Consider the following 6,062-nt stretch of genomic DNA (forward strand, 5'->3'; position numbering starts at 1 on the left):
CTCAAATACTGCTCTCCACTAAGGAAGTAAAATTCTCCTGCCCTCTGCACTGTAGAGAAGGAAAGCATGCAATTCCGCTGGAGCTCCAAGATCAAGTTTGTAACATACAGTTAAAAAGCAATATGTTAAGTTGAATAAATCCCTGTATTTTATTTTATTTTTTAAAATATGTAACGCTGGGCTTCCCTGGTGGCGCAGTGGTTGAGAGTCCGCCTGACGATGCAGGGGACACCGGTTCGTGCCCCGGTCCGGGAGGATCCCACGTGCCGTGGAGCGGCTGGGTCCGTGAGCCATGGCCGCTGAGCCTGCGCGTCCCGGAGCCTGTGCTCTGCAACGGGAGAGGCCACAACAGTGAGAGTCCTGCGTACCGCAAAAAAAAAAAAAAATATGGAACGCTTCGGGGCTTCCCAGGTGGCGCAGTGGTTGAGAGTCCACCTGCCGATGCAGGGGACACGGGTTCGTGCCCCAGTCCGGGAAGATCCCACATGCCATGGAGCGGCTGGGCCCGTGAGCCATGGCCGCTGAGCCTGCGCGTTCGGAGCCTGTGCTCCGCAACGGGAGAGGCCACAACAGTGAGAGGCCCGCATACCGCGAAAAAAATAAATAAATAAATAAAATATGGAACTCTTCATGAATTTGCGTGTCATCCTCGCGCAGTGGCCATGCTAATCTCTGTATTGCTCCAATTTTAGTATATGTGCTGCTGAAGCGAGCAAAAATCCCTGTATTTTAATACAGCAAAACACCTGTCATTGCTAACACTTCTTTTCTCTAACGGAAAAAAAAAAACATTTTATAACATTAAACACTACAAGTGGCCTCCACTCTGTCATGGGCAGAATTATATAATTATTTCAAAACAATTAAAGTAATTGAAGTCTAGGAGGGGAAAACCTACCAAGTACAAAGTCATGGTAAATTTTAGTTTTAGTTTCAATACAACATTGCATAAATTAAGTAAAAGCACTACTCCAGACATAAATGATATAGCATTACTTACTCCTGGTAGGTGAACTCCAAATAATATATACTCCCTCTGGCTTTCATCCACTAAGTGTATATTGGTATAGTGTTGATAGTTTAAAATATAAATCAAAGGATGCTCATCAAAGCTACATAAAATTAATTTGTTCAAATTATAACATAAATGCAGATTATCCAATTCAATTCCGTAACAAATAATAAACTCACATTTGAGCTACACCAACAGTCAAAAGTTTAAGTGCTTATTGGGAATGTCTGGGAGAATTGGAAAAATCTGAAAGTTTAGGCATAAGTGTGGAATTGCTAAAAGAAAAATAAAAGTTAATGACAGAATGAGACAATATAATCGTGCTTGTGGATGACATTTCACAAGTCTATGGAAAGCTCAACAGCACGGGGCAGCAAATTATTAGTTTACTTTTCAGGGGAAGAACTGATATGCCCAGTCCTCCAAGTACAGATGGGTCTGAAAAGGCAGGAAGCAAAACACCATATGAAAGCATGCTGAACAAACAGAGAAGTGTATGAAACCTTCCCAGACCAAAATGGAATTTTTCCAGAACATTCCATTAAAGCTTCAACCCATGTTACTTCCTCTTCAGTTATGACATTTCTCAGCCTGGCCCTTCTAAATAATGCAATGATAAACTATGAAATAACTGCACTTATTTGCTTGTATGTGAATGAGTGCACAACTGTGAAGCTTTGCAATTTAAAAACTCTATTGAAGGGCTTCCCTGGTGGCGCAGTGGTTAAGAATCCGCCTGCCAATGCAGGGGACATGGGTTCAAGCCCTGGTCCGGGAAGATCCCACATGCTGCAGAGCAACTAAGCCCGTGCGCCACAACTACTGAGCCTGCGTTCTAGGGCCTGTGAGCCACAACTACTGGGTCCATGTGCCACGACTACTGAAGCCCACGCGCCTAGAGCCCGTGCTCCACAACAAGAGAAGCCACTGCAATGAGAAGCCCACACACCGCAACAAAGAGTAGTCCCCGCTCGCCGCAACTAGAGAAAGCCTGTGCACAGCAACAAAGACCCAATGCAGCCAAAAATAAAATAAATAAATTAAAAAAAACAACTCTGTTGAAAATCTGAGTTCCGTATACACTCGTCCCAAGTCCTCCTTCCTGACATCTAGAGCATCTAAAAGCAACATCTGATTTATTTATTCTTTTTGCAGTACGCGGGCCTCTCACTGTCGTGGCCTCTCCCGTTGCGGAGCACAGGCTCCGGACGCACAGGCTCAGCGGCCATGGCTCACGGGCCTAGTTGCTCTGCGGTATGTGGGATCTTCCCGGACCGGGGCACGAACCCGTGTCCCCTGCATCGGCAGGCGGACTCTCAACCACTGCACCACCAGGGAAGCCCCTGATTTTTATATGACCTATAAAAAGGGGCCCCAAAGTCCCAAAGAAAATATTTTTAAGAGAAATCCTTTGTGCCTTCTGAAGTTACCAAAAAAAAAAAAAAAAATGTCCAAAGAGTACTGAATCAAAAGTCTGAAAACCAGGTTTCTGAGGTGTGCTCTGAAACTAGGGTGACCAAGCGTCCAGTTCACCTGAGACTAAGGAATTTCCCAGGATGGGGGTACGTTTAGTGCTAAAACCAAGAAAGTTCCAGGCAAACCAGGGTAAGCTGGTCTCTCTACGGGTGACGACGGCTAAATCACAACCCGCTGGCAGCACAGCGGCCTGGCTGCTAACATTTAGATGGGATAAAGGACATAGGAAGGGGCAAGGTAAACCAGAAGGTCTCCAGGGCCCTTTAGTTGTCATTTATTATGACCCTATGACATATTTATACCACATTTGATTGGAATGTATATTTCATACCATAAGTGAATGTACTTTTATGTAGGGTCAGAGGGCGCTGGAAATATTTTGTGAAGCTATGCGTTAAATTTGGCGTTATATATGCTTAATAGCAAAACAGAGCTGGGAGTTTTCAGTTTTTTATTTTTCATTTCTATAGTAAAGAGGAAAAATAAGCTGCTTCTAGAAAATATCAAGCCAACAGAGAAAATTCTTCCAATACCAACATCCAACTTAATCCCATCTCTCCTCCTCCCAGATCATTGGAGACCTAGGACATCTGGACAAAAGTTTAAAAACAGGAAATATTATTTTGACTTACTGCCACCATGAAAGAATACATTTCCACATTTTTAAGAAAGTAAGAACTTAGAAACGTGTGCTTACAAGTAACTACAAAACCCAGGAGAAAAGCAAATGCAACTGTGGCAACCAGCAATAACAAAAGAGTCATAAAGAGCCTGTGCTCTGCAACAAGAGAAGCGCACTGCTATGAAGAGTAGTCCCTGCTCACTGCAACTAGAGAAAGCCTGCACGCAGCAAAGAAGACCCAATGCAGCCAAAAATAAATAAATTAAATAAATAAAAGATAAAGAAGACCTTGAATTGTTAGAGTATATTTACTTTCAAATATGTTTCCTAATTTTGGACCTTTAATTCTGAAAAATCCCACTTAAAAGGATACAAAACAAGTCATATATCATAAGATCAAGTCACATAAGCTCACGTGCGGTACAATGAGAACAAACATTCGGGATTCCTCTTTCCTCCTTGGGAATTCTAATTTAAGATACCTGACTTACTGAGACTAATATAGGTCCTAATGAAAGCATTTCTGCCATGAAGACTGAGTTATGAGAAATTTCTAAAAGTACAACTATGAAAGAAGTGTTACTCAATTATTATTTTTTAAGGCAGTAACTCAGGGAAAGCTATAAGAAAATGCCTCTGTTCCTAAAAAACTACAACATCCATGATATATATTTTTTTCACTCATGAATGAACTATTCTATCAGGTCTCATCATCATCCTTACTACACGGGTGGCTGAACTGACATTAGCATTTATCTAACATGCTCCTTTATGAGAACTGGTCTTATGAAAACTTTGGCATCACCAACAAGAGATTTCTTACTAGTTACTTAAGGGCAGCCTCAAAGTCTGCTTGTGTATTTACATGTGTGACTCTACACATACACATACAGGTATACAGTTCTCCTTGTCTCTTCAAAAAGCAGTTTCTCTTCCCAAATCAGTCAACAGTTTGTGCCCAAGTCTATGTCTATCACATATGCTGTGGGGACATGAAGGTGTGTGTGAGAGAGAGGATCCCAGCCCTCAAGATAGTTATACTTTACTTGGGGAGACAAGACATATATTCTCATGAAGAGTTCTCAGTGCCAGAAAAATTGCTGGCTGTCTTATTCTTGTTAGTAATGTGGGGGTGCTATCACCTGCCTATTATTTGCATAAATCACAAAGCCTTAATCAAAATAGGTAAGAAAAAAATAAATCCATGCTATTTATTTCAAATATATTAAAGTTATACAATAAATAACAGAGCTTATTTTGAGTATGTAATAAGTAACGTACCAGTGTGCAATAGTAGGCAAGATGGGGCGAGAGTCTTAATGGCCAAAATATCACTTAAATTCAGGAAAGGAAATTAGGGAAAAGGAATGGTTTCGCTATTATTACCTCAGCAGTGACAACAGCAAAGAGTGTGGTTTCTCACGGCTTTTCTTAAAACCCAGAGGTGTGTTAAGAATAAGCTGCTGGGCTAGGTTCCTAGAGATCTAGGTTTTAGCCCCAACTCCTTCACAATCATATCCTCTCTTGCCCTGGTTTTCTACCCATACTGCTTGAGGCTGGAACTAGATGATGGCTAATATTCCTTTAATGAACACGTCTGGTAACCCTTTCTTTGATAAATATATCCAGGTCCCCTTTCCAACTCCTCTGCTCCCCCTCCCACCCCCACTAAATTACAGTGTGTAACATTAAATTATTCATGAATCTATGACTTTAATTTTTTGTGTTTCTATACTGACGGCTTTACGGCAACTGGTTAACAAAGCAAAATCCTAATTCAGATTGCTAAAATTCAGCAGCAAACAATCATCAGTTTTACATTATCTAGTCCTAATAACCTAGCCAGATTAGTATGGCATATTATTCAACATTGTTACAAGAAGTTTTGGCATAGCTATAATTGACAATGGTGAAGATCAGCTCAAATAATTATGTATTCGTTGTTTTTAGCTGACTTAAAATTGGCTTGGCTACACAGCAAACCAAGAGCAAGGAAATAATTTCTTTTCTTGTGATAATCTAGTGACAACATCTAAGTATGACTTCGGTATAAAACGGCTACATAAATATCCTTTCATCTTAAGTCTTATTAAAGCCATGGTGTTTGGCAAAAAAAAATTAAGAGCAGAAGAAGATAAGTATGGGTTGTAGTATCAAACTATTTCCATTATCATTTTAATGTTGGAAATCTTGTTTGGACATCCAAATCTTAGGATAATTATCACCTAGTAACAGCAATGAATTCAAATAAAAGGAACTCCAATAAAATGCTAAACAATACAAATACTCTTTTTAGTCATATCAGGACAGAGAAAAAAGAAATCCAAAATGGAAAAGGAAGAACACACTCAATCTTCCATATGAAGCTGTATGATAAGGTGAATAATAGGAGCAAACATAAATCAGATAATTGAGAAATATGCTGGAGAAGTTTTTCAAATACTATTCTTGCTTGTATCTACTAGCTCCACTATACAGTTTAAAATGTGGCCAAATTTTTAAAGTAGTTGTTAAACACTTCCTGCATCTGACATATGTTTCCAGGGTACTTCTGACATTGATATGAGAGATTATAAAACATTTAGAAATGAAAATGTTACTCTCCAACAAAAAACACTATAACTTCCAAGCTTCCTCTGCATTCACAAGACGGAAAAACATTTGGAAAATAGTAGCTTTCGGTTTTAAAATGTTCAAATAATATACTTTACAACAAACACAAAACGTGTAATTGTTCAAGGCAAGGAAGAGACAAGTCTAAATAAAACAGGATCCTAAAATTTACTCTAGGAGTCATTCCTTTTCCTGTGCAGTCTCAATCATATTTACTCCATAATAAGTAAACTGCTTTACCCCTTCAGCTGGGAAGGACAGTTTTAACTCTACCAAGGTGATGACAGTACCACTGCAGTGCTCACCCAACGAGAAATGCATGAATATGAAGTAGCGTCA

General features: G+C 39.9%; 1 non-coding gene across 1 annotated transcript; it reads right to left on the reverse strand.

The window, feature by feature from the left end:
- Positions 1 to 612: 612 nt before the first annotated feature.
- LOC116764849 lies at positions 613 to 716 on the reverse strand. Its single transcript, XR_004353058.1, has one exon. It is a non-coding gene; the product is annotated as a U6 spliceosomal RNA (small nuclear RNA).
- Positions 717 to 6,062: the final 5,346 nt, after the last annotated feature.

Source organism: Phocoena sinus, chromosome 13, assembly GCF_008692025.1.
Source record: "Phocoena sinus isolate mPhoSin1 chromosome 13, mPhoSin1.pri, whole genome shotgun sequence".
Classification (NCBI taxonomy): domain Eukaryota; kingdom Metazoa; phylum Chordata; class Mammalia; order Artiodactyla; family Phocoenidae; genus Phocoena; species Phocoena sinus.